General features: G+C 43.1%; 1 protein-coding gene across 3 annotated transcripts in view; it reads left to right on the top strand.

Moving 5' to 3' along the window:
• sertad2b (SERTA domain containing 2b) overlaps window positions 1-16,193 on the top strand; it is a 64,191-nt gene that overhangs the window by 13,978 nt on the left and 34,020 nt on the right. The window contains exon 1 of one of the 3 annotated variants that reach the window (XM_072581561.1): window positions 3,977-4,291. The exons of 1 other annotated variant lie outside the window; for it this stretch is intronic. The gene's annotated coding sequence lies outside the window, so the exon portion shown is untranslated. Of the gene's footprint in view, window positions 1-3,976; window positions 4,292-6,219; window positions 6,321-16,193 lie in introns of those variants that run through there. One more of the 3 variants, XM_072581562.1, reaches the window with a different exon arrangement.

A 16,193-nucleotide genomic window follows, 5' to 3' on the forward strand; every position in this document is an offset into this window, starting at 1 on the left:
CCTGACTTGTGCCTGGTAGATGGAGGACTGACTTTGGGGAGTCAAGAAGTGACCTACATGCGGGAGTATTCCTAGTCTCTAACCTGCTTTTATAGCCACTATGTTTATGTGGCTAATAAGAAATAGAAATTGCTGGAGAAACTCAGCAGGTCTGGCAGCATCGGTGGGGAGAAAGCAGAGTTAATGTTTTAATTCCAGTGACTCTTCATCCAGCTCTGAAGAGTCACTGGATATTAGATATTAACTCTACTTTCTCTCCACAGCTGCTGTCTGACCTGCTGAGTTTCACCAGTAATTTCTGTTTTCAGATCTACAGCATTTGGAGTTCTTGGCATTATTTAAATGGCCAATCCAGTTTAGTTTCTGGTCATTAGTAACCCACAGGATTTTGATAGTGGGGATTTAGTGATCATGCAATTGAATGTCAAAAGGACGTAGTTAGATTCTCTCTCATTTCCTGGAATATGGCTCTTGCTGTAGTTGGATATAGACTCTCCAGTCTCTGAAGATTTGTGAATGATGCTGAACCTGGTGCAATCATCAGTGAACATCCCCACTTCTGACCTTCTGATGGAGGGAAGGTCATTGATGAAGCAGCTGAAGATGGTTGGGCCGAGGACACGACCCTGAGGAACTCCTGCAGAGATGTCCTGGAGCTGAGATGACTGACCCTCCAACAACAACAACAATTATCTTCCTATGTGCTGGGTATGACTCCAATCTGTAGAGAGTTTTCATTGGTACCATTTTCATTGCCTTTAAATTTGTTGTTTGTCACCCAAATGAGTCCTCCTTATTGTGAAGATATGATGGATGTGATTCTGGTGGAATCTTCTCTGCAGGTTTTAAATGGCCCTGTTGCTAATGTAGAAATGAGGGTGATGGTGTTGGTTGGCCTTCTGTTTCCTTTGTTCCTCTCTATATTGTCCAGCAGCTGTTGGGATGACTGGAGCTGGAATGCTCCAAGCACGTGACAGGCCCTCTTTTTTTGGAGCTATTTTCAATAGTACACAACGTTGTTTGGGTAGATTTGTTGGGTTTAGAATTTGCAGTCTGCGGGGTCTGCCACACTCAGCTTGTCCGAGCAAATGGTGTTTGATCTCAGTTTCCTAACAATTTCTTAAAGGTTCAACTTGATTTACTGACCAAGAGGTTGCCAGTTAAGCTACCAAGAATGGTGGACAATTCAGTCAGTATCTCTTTGCCAAATTGTCTGATTTATTTGCGCACTTTGTCTTCACATTGTCTTTAGTTTTGTGGAGATTTCAGACTGATCCAGCCTGAAATAGTGATCTGCTTTGCCACTGCTGGGTGTGTGAATGACACCCTGAGGGATGTCAGTCCTTCCCCAGCTCTGGCCCCTTGTACTCAATCTTCATCCTGAGTGACTGTTGTACCAGACGGTTGGCCTGAAAGGGTTAACTTAGAAACTTTGGAATAGCTCTGCCTGCTGAAAGATAAATGTCTGTCTCTGGGAAAGACTAGTTATTGGGAGGAGTGAGTTAGTTCTAAGAAGTTGTTCTAAGTTAGTCAGCTCTAGAATGTACAGCTATCTAAATTAGATTAGATTCCCTACAGTGTGGAAACAGGCCCTTCGGCCCAACAAGTCCACACTGACCCTCCAAAGAGTAACCCACTCAGACCCATTTCCCTCTGACACCTAACACTATGGGCAATTTAGCATGGCCAATTCACCTGCCCTGCACATCTTTAGACTGTGGGAGGAAATCAGAGCACCTGGAGGAAACCCACACAGACACGGGGAGAATGTACAAACTGCACACAGGCAGTCGCCTGAGGCTGGAATCGAACCTGGGACCATGGTGGTATGGGGCAGCGGTGCTAACAACTGAGCCACTGTGCTGCCCCGTAGCGTAGGCATAGCTACTGTCACTCAGGAGATAAGTGTCTTTTGCCTAATGTTATTGTGGTTGTGGGAAGCCAGCATTCCAGAAACTCCAGTTAAGCTTTTAGGAATATGAGTTTGAATCCCCACATAGCAGATGGTGAAATTTGAATATAATAGTCTGGAATATGGAGTAATGTAACATTCATGTAACCAAAATCGATTATAGTAAAAACTAACCTGGTTCTTTAATGCCCTTTTTAGGAAGGAAGTCTGCCATCCTTGCCCAGTCTGGCCTACATGTAACTCCAGACACACAGCAATTTGGTTAAGTCTTAACTGCCTTCTGGGCAATTAGGGATGGACAATAATTGCTGACCTAACCAGTGATGCCCAAATCCCATAAACGAGTTATAAAGAAATCCCAAGTGAATTTACTTTGTTCAACGCACAATAGTAAATTAGTGCTGTTTCTGCCAAAGAGTTGTTGACCTTAAACGGTGAAGGATTAACCATTAATAAGCCCCATGGACTAACATTATAAGAGTGGTTGGGTGGCAGAAAAATCTATCCAAAGATGATCAGATCCTAGCTGCGGGAAACTATTGCAACAAGGAGCCTTACTTTTAGCTGCCCAGGTCGTAATTTCCTAATATTGTCTCCCTAAACCTTGCCTCATTTTTCATGATACTCTATTAAACTTCTCCAAGCTTTTGGTCATCTGTATTAACATGTCCTGCTGTGGGGAGATGTCAGTCACATAAAATTTCGTGACATTTCTGGAGTTGTATAAATGCAATGAAATATAGCGCATTGTCTGTTTTTGAACATGGCACAGTATTTCTCCACAGGGTGGAGAAGAGAGAGAGAGCAAGCAGCTCATTCCATACACGCACCACTCTCTGTGTGAAAAGGTTGCCCGTTAGGTCTCTTTTATATCTTTCCCCTCTCACCCTATACCTATGCCCTCTAGTTCAGGACTCCCCGACCCCAGGGAAAAGACTTTGTCTATTTATCCTATCCATGCCCTCTTGATTTTATAAATCTCTATAAGGTCACCCCTCAGCTTCCAACACTCCAGGGAATACAGCCCCGGCCTGTTCAACCTCTCCCCATAGCTCAAATCCTCCAAAAGATTGCAAATCTTTTCTGAACCCTTTCAGGTTTCACAATGTCTGATAGGAGGGACACCAGAATTGCACGCAATATTCTAACAGTGGCCTAACCAATGTTCTGTACAACTGCAACATGACCTCCCAACTCCTGCACTCAATACTCTGACCAATAAAGGAAAGCATACCCAACACCGCCTTCACTATCCTATCTAGTTCCGACTCTACTTTCAAAGAGTTATGAACCTGCACTCCAAGGTCTCTTTGTTCAGCAGCACTCCCTTGGATCTTACCATTAAGTGTATAAGTCCAGCTAAGATTTGCTTTCTCAAAATGCAGCACCTCGCATTTATCCGAATTAAACTCCATCAACCACTTCTCAGCCCATTGGCCCATCTGGTCCAGATCCTGTTGTAATCTGAGGTAACTCTCTTTGCTGTCCACTGCACCTCCAATTTTGGTTAAGAGTGTGGTGCTGGAAAAGCACAGCAGGTCAGGCAGCATCTGAGGAGCAGGAGAATCGACGTTTCGGGCATAAGCCCTTCATCAGGAACTTCCTGAAATGTCAATTCTCCTGCTCCTCGGATGCTGCCTGACCTGCTGTGCTTTCCCAGCAACACATTCCCGATTCTGACCTCTAGCATCTGCAGCCCTCACTTTCTCCTACATCCAAATTTGGTGTCATCTGCAAACTTACTAACTATACCTCTTATGCTCACATCCAAATCATTGATATAAATGACTCAGGCCTGCCTATGGGCTGGTTAATCAATAAAGCTGTCTTGATAGTATCTCCAATTGCTTCCATTCTCCCTCTAGTGCTGTTTACTGGTGTGTGTGAGAGAGAGTGAGGGGGGTGGTGTTGGGGGCAGAGGGCAGTGTTAGGGAATGAGTCTAATGTCAGAAGGTAGCATACAAGAGTGTCTTTTTAAAAAAAAAGTTTTACTTATTTTTAAAGGAAATGGCACCAGCCCTGGGAATGAATAGAATGCAGCTTTTTTTCCTCTGTCGGTAACTAACGGGTGTGTGACGAAATGGCACAGACTGAGCTGTTGGAGTTGTTCGGTGGGGGAGGGGTGAAAAGGAAGCTGTTTCTAGAGAATGCATTACTCTAGCAGTCAGCACAGGAACTGTGCTCGAGTCACGTAACTGAGGCTAATGGGTGAGTGGCACCTTCCAGCTCCATTCTGATCAGTCCTGTGGACCTGCTGTTAATTACGCCAAGGTGACGGGCTGCTTTGAAGATCCCTTTGGCATCAGAGTGGGAAAGGCCGCTCTGTAAGGATCTTCTACTGATCGATTACTGCTGCATTAATGAATGCTGTAAATACAGGTAATTTATGGGATGTGCCGTCCATGTTTCTAAGTGTTTGTAAATCCAGTGGGTCAGTTTTCCTGTGTACTTCAGCTGATTATAAACTAGTGATCTCACTTTATGCTCACAATTACATTCTGAATGCAACATTCTACATGCAGAGCAGGGCAGGTTGCTTTTTTTAAAAATTCTGAATTAGTGGTGCTGGAAGAGCACAACATCCAAGGAGCAGTAAAATCAATGTTTCGGGCAAAAGCCCTTCTTCAGGATTCCTGAAGTCTGCTCCTTGGATGCTGCCTGAACTGCTGTGCTCTTCCAGCACCACTAATCCAGAATCTGGTTTTCAGCATCTGCAGTCATTGTTTTTACCTGCTTTTTTTAAAAAAAAAACATAGATTTCAAATCTCTTTAATTATCAGAATTGATCTCATCACCATGTCAGGATAAAGAGAATTATTAGTCACGAAGAACACAAGAGTACTCCATTTCTGATTTGGGTTTTTATAACAGTGTTATTTGCTAACAGTGTCACTTGCCTGTTAAACCAGGATGAGTGTTATACCCGAGGACAAGTGGAGATCAGTCTCACTGGATCTCAGCAGCATTCCAAATGCTCCTGGGTGTAAGGAGTTCGGCCGTGTAACAGCTTGGGCAAGGTGTGAGCAGTGCCCTCAGAGTGTGGGGGACCTGAATCAGAGGAACCCATCCACGTGAACTCTTACATTTACTTCTGCAAGAAACCTACTGGTCTTGGGCGCTGCTGATGTGTTTAAAATCTGAAGCTTCTGTGTGACACCTGCACACAGTCATGTATGAAATAAGAGTCTCGACCAGTTTAATTATCCTTCAGTAAGATATTGTAAAACTGTTAAATTGCAAATGAGCAGTTTGAGCTGGCTGGGTCAGTAACCTAATCCACATATTCCAAATGACAAGGGTTCCTGTGACACAGAGCTAGAAAATTGGAGCAAAGGTTGGAGGGAGATATCGAATGGAAACAGTCCTTTTCACAGCTGTGTGACTTGTCAGGATACTCCATGTTCTGTGCAATGTTTTGGTTATACTTGGAGTAATATTCTCTATTGAACCATGAGTTGTACAACATTCAAGTTATTCGCAGATACTTTGCTTACTTTAAAACAGAGAGGGTGTTAATGGAGAGATGGTGAGTTGCCACATTAATCTTCTGAAGAACAGAAAAGATTCGTGACACGGTACAGTGTTAGCAGTTTGACACTTGCTCAGCAATGTAAATACAGTTGAGTTAGCCTTTCAGAAGAAGCAGCTCTTTGCTTTTTGTTTAAGCTGTTTGTGGTGCTGCTCACTTTGTACTCTCTGGCTCTCAGTCGCAGCTGACCTGAGACTTTCACTTCCCTTTTTTAGCTGATCGGGCCCCTCCAAAGCAGTAGAAACAGCAGCCTCCCCCTGGGGAATAGAAACCAACCTCTCTGTGTTGCTGCTTGTTGTGTAAGACTTTGAGCACCAGCGTCCATGTTGTGTAGGGCCTGGGGTGGGGACATGGTGCACGGTGGCCATGGGGGGGTTATAGGAAGTTGGTATATGTCGGGTCGTAATGGAGCAGGGGACAAGCGATGGGTTCAGAAGTAATTGAGTTTAAGGTTTTTGGAACATCAAACATCATTAATGACTAAATAAATACAAGCTAATTCTCCTCTTCCTCTATTTCACTTACTTTCCCTACTGTAACTCAAGCTCCCTCCCTCTCTCTGTCCATCTGTCTCACTTTTTTCCCACCGTCTGTCTCGTTTCCTCCCTCCCCTCTGTCTGTCCGTCTCCCTCCCTCCGTCCATCTCGCTTCTTCCCTGCGTCCGTCCTGTTCCCACCCGCTCTCGCATGCGCGCTCTCTTCCCCCCCCTCTCTCCCCTCCCCTCTCTCCCCGCTCCCCTGTGCAGAGGTCACTGAGTAGTTGTTAGATCTGGGTCAGTGTTGCTTTATAACAGGTCAGCCGTCACGATGTACTCAGACTCTCAGTTATTCCTGGTCCTGTCTTCATACCTCTCCTCAGCTGCCTGGTTGAGATCGCAAGGTAACAGAGACTTGTTTTTGTTTGAAGAGGCACAGCAATGTTGGGGTGTAACATCAGGAGAACTGTCCAACGTGGTTCAAAAATGAACAATAAAGAAAATTGAATTTAGGATTTTGTTGAAAATGGCTGGAGGGTACCAGGGAGTGTCGGTATTGAAGTATTCGCCATGAATCTCTGTGAGAGAGTTTAGTCTGTGAGTGGTGATGGTCCCAGTTACTGGCACAGTGCCCCTACGATAGACTGACAGTAGAGTGACTGGATAATAACTACATTTTTCTTTGATTATTCAACTCAAATTTATTTTTAGGCAGACTGAACCCATTTATTTGAAACGCATCAAAGTTTTTAATGCATGTTCAAAGCATTCCAGGAAAATGAACCATGTGCAAAGTATTTGAAGGAAGGGAGGGGGGAGGCCAAATGTAGAGAATTGAACAGGACAAGGTATAACTTTACACGATAGAACTGCTTATGCAAACAACAAGTAGACAAATATTCAAAATAACTTGATTCTTTGGACATTGCTGGCTGGGCCCGATTTATTTCCCATTCCAAACTATCCTGGGGAAAGGGGGAGTGAGCCACTGTCTTGAATTGCTGCATTATTGGGGTGTCCGTACAGTGCTGTTAGACAGAGAATTCCATGATTTTGACCCAGTGACACTGAAAGAACAGTGATATATTTCCAAGCCAGGCTGGTGAGTGGCTCGGAGCGGAACTTGGCAGGGAGTGGTGTTCCCAGGTATCTGCTGCCATTGTCCTTCTAGGAACATTGAAACATCAGAAGTAGGAGGAGGCCATTTGGCCTATCTGAGCCTACTCCATCATGGTTAATCATCCAACTCAATAACTTGTCCTTGCTTTCTCCCAGATCCTTTTATCCCTTTATTCCCAAGCACTATATCTAATTCCTTCTTGAAACCATACCATGGTTTGGCCACAGGCTTACTACACAGTGAAGGAGTGTGTCCTTAGCTCAGTTCCAAATGGTTCACTCTACATCCCTTGACCACTGGTTCTGGATTCTGCACCAACACTAGGAACATCCTGTATCTACCCTGCCTGGTCCTGTTAGAATTTCATAGGTTTCTGTAGCTCCCTCCTCTTGTTCTATTCTCCATTGAATATAATCCTAACCAATCCAACCTGGGTTCTTATGTCAGTCCTGCCATCCCAGGAATCAGTCTGGTAGACCTTTGTTGCACTCTGTCTATAGCAAGAACATCCTTCCTTGGATAAAGAGACCAAAACTGCCCACGATATTCCAGGCACCATCTCATTATATTTTAGTCAGTAGAGGTTGCTTTAATAATGTGCCTGGGTGAACTCCTGCAGTGCATCTGGTAGCTGGTACACGCTGCTATTCCTGAATGTTGGTGCAGGGAGTGAATGGGTTACCACTGAAGTAGGCAGCTTTGTCCTGGATGGAGTGGAGCTGCTTGATGTTGTTGGAGCTGCATCCATCCAGGCAAGTGAGGAGTATTCCATCACACTCCTGAGTTGTGCCTTGTAGATGGTGCACAGGCTTTGGGGAGTCATCAATGAACATTGCTTCTGAATGGTTTGTTACTTGGTGAAAGGTGTGAACTAGGGCTGAAATTCTAGAATGTGGTTGAAGAAGGGGCAAAAGATTGAAGGAATTCAATCTCCTCTCAATCTCCTATTCACCCTCCTCTCAGTATGAGTTTCATTTAGTGTTTGAGAAGCCAGTGCAGATCAGGAAAGGGCCGCATGAATGTGTTTAAATCAGGTTCTGTTTGCAGGCAGGAAAGTGAAGGTACTTTCACAGCCAATGGTGAAGTTGTTTTACCGAAAACTAATCTGCTGTCTGTATCCTTCCATTTACATGGAACCCCAAGAAAATTCGTTTGGGTCACTGCTGCTCACGGTAGTGCTGGTGAAGAGCAGAGATACATTGAAGGGGCAAGTTGGATAAACACGATTGAGAAAGAAATGGATAGGGCTGAGAGGAGGACGGTGTGGTGCCGAAATGCTAACCTGTGGCCTGTTTATTGCAGTCGATAGTTTGTAAGACAATTCTCAACATTAGCGAGTCATCTTGTCACTTTGTTCTCTATACCATTGCATTGCGATTGTAAAAATAAGAAAGGGGAAGCATCATATAATGTTGAACTGGGAAGGTGATGTTAGTTGCCAGTTATAAATCCTTAACTAGCACTGAAATAATACTGGAAAAACTCAGCAGGTTTGCAGCATCTGTGGAGAGAGTGAGGAAAACAGAGTTAACATTTTGAGTCCAGCATGGCTCATGTTGTTCAAAATTAAAGATTTCCAGCCTCTGTAGTATTTTGCTTTTATTTGAGAAGTTAGAATTCCATATTCCTTCAAAGAAAGTTTGTGGCCTTGATTAACTAAAGGTCACTTTCACAAGCTGACTGATATTTAGGGATCTGAATGTTTTCATTGGCCAGTATCTCTTCTCTGTATCGTTTGATTGAGTTACGCTGACCTGTTTGGGGTTGTTAATTAAAGCCATGATGCAATTGCCTTTGTGACAGATAAGGGTCAACTTTCAGATTTCAGTGTTCTCGACCAGCTCCATTCAATGGAGTCACTGTTTAGAAATGCTGTTTCACACAAGCATGATCAACATCATTGTCCTATTTCAAATATATTCTTTAAATTACTTTATCGCCACTTAATGGGTGATCATCTGGCAGGGTTTCAGGTGATTGATGAAACTGTTTTGACAGTTTCTCTCTGGAGTCCAGAGCAAAGCAGAAGAACTTGCAATCTGAGTGGGGCCACTGGGGGGGATGTCACAAAGCACATCCCCACACAAAGTGGGTTGGAAATTAGCAACACTGTACCCCAAATGGTACCCCAAACAAGGCTGGAACAGTTCAGTTGAATATTTCAACTAATATAGATGGGTTATTATTTAATAAAGGGGGAATAAGGGTTATGGAATCAAGGAGGGTAGGTGAAGGGAAACTAGAGATCAGCCATGATCACATAGAAAGCTGGGTCAATGGGCTGAATGGCCTCTTCCAGTTCCTGTATTTAAACTGAAAACAAAATAATATTTGAAAACTTTACAAGTGTAACATATATGTATATATGATCTATGATCTTTCACTGTATACTCATCTTGCAGGACATTTTTTTTTGTTTCTTAAACATATAGTTTTTCCAATTGCCCATGCTTTTGTTAGCTGCTTTATCAGTTGCACTGATATAGTTTGCAAGTGCCATTGTTTGTGAGGTGTAATATGTCATGTGCAGTATTGCATAACCTGGCAAGTGAATTCCCAGACACTGTCCAGCTCCCTGTCTGACAGGGTGTATTAGAGCACTGGCCCTCGTGGCTAATTCCTCAGCAATGGGAGCAGATGGAGACTCCTGCTAAAGAATGACCCCCTTCTGGATGTGAGAAAGCCCAGTAAAATACAGAGACAAGATGATGATGTTAGCAGTTGTCTTCTGTATTAATATAAAATAGATCCAGTATTACTTTACCACTTCCCCAGCACTTTTCCCCCCAGCTATTACAAGAACTCTGTGTATCTAATGCCGAATCCTGGAGATGTTTTAACTGATTACCTGACATTGATTTTGAGGAAAAGGGGCAGGGTGTAGGAGAGCTTTTCTTTTTCACACTTTCCCTCTTCTCTCCCATAATGCTACAGCTGTATGACATTGGGCAAATTGTAAAATAAATTGTTCCAGATCTCTCTGCAGGCTTGATTAGACAAAGGCTGGTGTGTTTCAGTGGTTGATGGGAGCTTTGTGCCTGCTTTAGTATGTTTTGAGGTAAATGTAGATGGCTGAAACATAGATGAGGGCCAGATGCAGTTTGGCACATGGTCAAACAGCTGCTGTTGTTGCTGGGTTTCATTAGCTCGGAGTTAACTGTTGACCAGCAGTGAAATCTGCCATGGAGCTTCCAACTGTGTTGTATGAAAGCATGAACTCTAACAATGTACAATTGAATCTTTCTGCAAAGAGACATTTTACATTCTTAAAGAGCTGTGTCTGAGTAAATCTCTCATTTTCTTTTGTTTTGTTTTCTCTCATTTATCCTCCCCTCCATCTCCGAGGATGGTTCATTGCTGTAAAGCAATTGAGACCTGGATTGCGCTCTGACACAATCCAAATTCTAGTCTTGATGGGCTGGAGTATATTTTTCAGGTTTATATTTGCTATCTCTTAGAAGTGAGAGGGAAATAGGCCAGGACAGAGTGAGGGCTAGAATAACCTGATGAGTGCAAAATTATTTTGAGTAATTCACTGGACATGAATCGGTGCCTGGGCCAGTACTTAGTATCCACACCCTAATTACCCTTCAGGTGTTGGTCGTGAGCTGTCTTCATGAACTAATGTAATCTGTGAGGAATAGCCCACAATGCTTTTAGGGAGAGAATTCTACGATTTCCACCCAGCGGCAGTGAAGGAACAGAAATATATTTCCAAGTCAGGATGGTGAGTGGCTTAGAGGGAACTTGCAGGGGGTGTTGTTCCCATGTATCTTCTCCATGCCCCCCTCCTTCTCGATTGGAAGTGGTTATGGATGAGGAAGATGCAGTCAGAGGATCTTTGGTGAATTTCTGCAGTGCAGCTTGTAGATAGCAGCAGCAGCAGTGCGTACTGAGTGTCGGTGGTGGAGGGAGTGGATGTGGATGGGGTATTAAAGTGGGCTGCTTTGACCTTGTTTTGACAATGATGAAATCTCTTGCATCTTTCTGTGCAGTGGTCTTTTGTGTGTCTCCAAAATTAATTGATCCACCATTGCTGATGGGATGGAGCCTGGGCTTTGGAATTATCTCTCTGAACCTTAAATTTCCTTTAACAATACCGCTGTGAAACGACCTGGGAACCCATTACAATGTCAAAGTAACAAAGTAACTCCAACACGTTACAGATACATCTCTGCTGTCACCTGTACGGTTCAGACATGCTGTGCCAGTTCGGACTGCCATTGTCTGTTTCTGTCCCCACCTCCTCCGATAAATGACTGAATTTGGATTTGAAATGCTTGTGAAGGATCTGGATTTTTTTTTTGCAGTTCAATGTTTTGGTTGAGATTCTGTTTGCATTATCTGTCCAGATACTTTCAGTACATTTTCATCTGGGATTTACTTTTATCTTGATGGCAATCTATTGAAATACAAAATAAAAAAATACAAAATAACTGATGGTGCAGTGAGTGAGGATATGGGTTGGTGAGGTCTTCAGCCATGAAGAATTAAATGATCTCGGGTCTCATCAACCAAGGGAATTGTATTTGTTTCCATGAACTAAGATTTCCTAGTGTTCACCTCTGAATCTATACCGTTGACCTAGACTTCAGTTTACACAAAGGAAATTAGAAGAGCAATTGTAATAAGGATTATGCAGTAGGTGTTCTATCTACATATATACTGGGTAAACCGTGGTGGTAAAATACTGTGGAGGATACATTCCAGATACAAAACTGTATTCCAGAGCAGTAGGTTAGAGAATCAACCAGAGAATAGACTATTTTAGATCAGTATTATGTAAGGAAAAAGAACCAATCAGTAACCCTTTTGTGAAGGCACATCTGGAGAAGAGTAATCATATGATATAATTTTACATTAACTTTGAATGTCATGTAATACAAAACTTGGGTCTTAAATATGAATCAAGAAAATTATAAAGACCCAAAGGGAAAATTGCCTGTGCCGTATTAGGAAGCCGAATTGAAAGGTATGATGGGAGTTGGGTAATGGGCAGCTTTTAAGACTGAATACATAATGTACAACAAACATCCATTCCTTCAAGACCTAATACCACAAGAGGATAAGTGAGTCGACTCCTAGAAAAGGAACATAAAGATTGTGCTCTATCCCAAGAGGAGGTTTATAAAGTTAGCAAAAACCAAGGAAACCTGAGCATTGGGTGCATTTTAACATTTATAAATTCATGCAGTGTGCACAAGGCCCTTCAGCCCATCAGATCTATACCAACATAACTCCCACATAAAATGCACTAATCCCAATTTCCTGCACTTGTCATAACGTTCAAGGATATAGGACATTTGAAGTACTCATCCAAATATTTTTTAAAGATTGTAAGGTTTCCAGTCTCTGAAAATGTGTTGCTGGAAAAGCGCAGCAGGTCAGGCAGCATCCAAGGAACAGGAGAATCGACGTTTCGGGCATCAGCCCTTCTTCAGGTTTCCAGTCTCCACTACCTTCTGGAAAGAGGCCCAAGAAACTGATGAAGAGAGAATAGAATATGAAAGCAAATTAACAAGAAACCTAAAAACTTCTATAAGTCTGGGGGGAATAAGGAACTGAAAGAAAGTAGGATGAGTAAAAACAAAGTGTTGGAGAAATTAATGGGACTGAAGTTGACAGGTCGGGGAGGAAGTGAGCACTGCAGATGCTAGAGATCAGAGCCAAAGGGTGTGGTGCTGGAAAAGCACAGCAGGTCAGGCAGCATCCAAGGAGCAGGAGAGCTGATGTTTTGAGCAAAAGACCCTCAGGAATGGTGATGGTGGGGGTGGGGGGAACAAGAGGGCTGGAAGATAAATGGGAAGGGGGTGGGGCTGCGGGGGAAGGCGGCTAGAAATGCCACAGGTAGATGAAGGTGGGAGGTTATGGTGATAGGTCAGAGAGGAAGGTGGAGGGATAGGTGGGAGGGAAGATGGACAGGTAGGTCAGTTCAAGAAGGCGGTGCTGAGTTAGAGGGTTGGATCTTGGATGAGGTTGCGGGGAAGGGAAAATGAGGAAACTGGTGAAATCCACATTAATGCCGTGTGGTTAGAGGGTCCCAAGGTGGAAGATGAGGCATCAGGTGAAGGAGGCCCAGGACTTGCATGTCCTTGGCAAAGTGGGAAGGTGAGTTGAAGTGTTCGGCCACTAGGCGGTGGAGTTGTTTAGTGCGTATCCCAGAGATGTTCTCTGAAACGTTCCACAAATGTGTACCCCCCAGAGATGGCCTGGTCCCCAGCCCCAACACTGGACAGTCCAGGCTGTTGAAGGAGGTGGCTGCAGAGAGTGTGCATGTGCTCATATACATCTTCTAAAATTCAAAAGACTTTGGAATATTTTCTGCAGATTGGAATGTAGTAAATGAGGCCCCACTGTTTAAGAAAGAAAGGAGAGAGAAAGCTAGGAACGACAGACCTGTTAGCATGACATCAGCACCAGAGAATCTATTACAAAGACATTTAGTAAATAGTAATTGGGCAGCTTTGCCATGGATTTGTGGAAAGGTTTGACAAACCGGTTTGAGATTTTTTGAGGTTGTAACTAGCAGAATATATGAGGGGAACAAGCAGAAGTTATATCTGGGTCTTCTGAAGGCTTTCATTAAGATGTCCACACATCAGGTAAGTAAACCAAATCAGAGTCGGTGAGATTGTGAGTTATATTCTCACCTGGGAGGTTGGTTAACAGCAAGAAGTTCAGTCATTCAGGGTTGGCAGGTTGTGACTCTTGGGGGCATCTCAAGAATCTGTGCTTCAGCCCCAGCTCTTCCAGTTGATAGTACTGATTTGAACGTGGAGGCCAAATGTGATATTTCCATGTTTGCAGATGATGCCAAACTGGGAATGGGAATTATGAGCAGGATGGGAAGAGATGGTGACATTATTGGGCTAGTAATGCCGAATGTTAGGTTAATGATCTAGGGACATGGGTTCACATTCCACCATAGGATTGATAAAGAGAAACTGTTTGTTTCTGTGCTGGGGATGGAGCGTCCAGAACATGGGGACCTTGAACTTTGAAATGGTCAGTTTGGGGATAGTATCAGGAAGCTCCCGATGCACAGGGAGAGTGGAATTCTGGAACTTTGAGTGGATGTTAAAATCAGTTCAGCTATGGCCTTAGCAAATGGCACAGCACACTCGATGGACTGGATGGCCTAGTCTTGTTCCTCACTCATATTTTCATATGATGCCCTTTTCTAAATTTGAAGTCAAAAACCACATGACACCAAGTGTGATTTTTGACCTTCTCTACCCCAGTCCAACACTGGAGCCTCCACATCATTTTTAAGTTTGAACAATGTTTCCTAGTTAATCATTTGGATTTTTGAAAGTCGTTTCCTTTCTTTCCAGTTCATATTTTTTGAGAGTTTCTGTATGTACACTTTGCTCTGCAGGTCAGGTTAGCTTAGTTGATTGGACAGCTAGATTGTGAAGTAGTGTGATGCCAACAGCATGGGTTCAATTCCCACACCATATGGGACCACCCCCTTCTCAACCTCTCCCCTCGCATGAGGTGTGGTGCCCCTCAGATTAACCCACCAGCCATTGTCTCTCTCTCTGTAATGAGAGAGTAGCCCCATGCTCTGATAAGGCCATGGTGACTTAACTCGACACTCATCACAACCAAGGGTTTATTTTTATCCTGATGTCTGTCCAATACCTAAATCAGTGACTGGATGGCTTACAGAATCAAGAAGTGGTTTTAACAGGAGGCTGTGCAGCCCTTCACTGCTTCCACAGTCCTTCCACATTTTGTGTCATCTGCAAATTTTGAAGTTGTTCCCTGTGCCCCAAAAAATTAAAATGTTTCTGAAACGCCTCTGTTCCTTTGAACCCTTCCTTCTAACTTTCTTTCATGTCTCTCTTATAACTTTAATGATATCTTCCATTAGCTTTTTAAATAATTCCTAAAAGAAAAACAAATTGTCTCTATCACTGTAGCTGAGACTCTAATATTCTTGTATCCAATGCTGAAGCTGCAGTATTTTAGGAATGTTCAGAAGGACTGTGCTGACCACTTAAACTCTTCAAGATTCACACTATATCGGAATATGTTTAAAATTCTAGTTCAGTCACGTGATGGGACCCATAAGTGACCGTAATTATAGTTTACCAAATAGTCAGACTCCTACGAAAATGGCAGTATGCCATTTTTGTCTGGCATGTATAATGCACTGTCAATGTATAAGGTCTTTAACCCCTTGAAAAATTTACAGGCTGTCTGAAAAATATTGTCAGCTTTAATTTCAACTTGCTTATTATAGTACAGTGCAGCAACTCTTCGAAGTGGCTTTGTTGAGACGTGTTTGAAATGCCTCCATATTGTGCCAGTGGTTAGGATCTGATTGGTAAATAATCAATAGTAGCTCAACTGGGAAGAGAAATCAAATCCCAGTGCAGAGACTTGAGCTCACCCAGAGGCTGACTCTCTAGTGTAGTGCTAAGGGAGTGCTGCACTGTCAGAGGTGCTGTCATTTTGATGTGACATTGAACTGCAGCCCAATCTGTCCTCGTGGGCACAATCTCAAGAAGAGTGGGGGAGTTCTCCCAGTATTCTGATCAACCTTTATCCCTTCAACATTGCAGTAAAACTGATCATCTGGTCATTTATTACATTGCTGTTTGTGAGAGCTTGCTAGCTGCCAGGCTACTGACATAACAGCAGCAACAATATTTAGGAGAAACTATGTCTACAGTATAAAAGGAGGCCATTTGGCCATTATTTCAGTGGTATAAAGGACTTAACTCCATATAAAGCAACTTGGAATGTCATGAGTTCATGAAAGATGCTGTTGAAAAGCAAATCTGTCTTCCATTGCTCTCACATCACCAGCTAATTGAGCTCAAGACAAATTTATTTATAGGGAAGTGTATCTGAGGATCTACTCAAAGTAACAACAAAACAAACTTTCCAAAGCTGGAGCTGCATCATGGTTGGGTCCATTCTCCTCTGTTGGTCATGTCCTTCTGGATGAAGATACTGGAGTAGTTCTTACAATTTGGTGTAAAATACACTATTTGCATTGAATGCAATCATGAAATTGGGAAACCAATGCAAAGGGGGTGGGTAACTTGCTATCTGAACCCCTGCTTCATGATTTGCACAACATACAAAGTAAAAAAAATCTACCCATTCAGAGCAAAGCACTACTCGCCTACGTACATACTGAAAC

Source organism: Chiloscyllium punctatum, chromosome 11 (genome assembly GCF_047496795.1).
Source record: "Chiloscyllium punctatum isolate Juve2018m chromosome 11, sChiPun1.3, whole genome shotgun sequence".
NCBI lineage: Eukaryota > Metazoa > Chordata > Chondrichthyes > Orectolobiformes > Hemiscylliidae > Chiloscyllium > Chiloscyllium punctatum.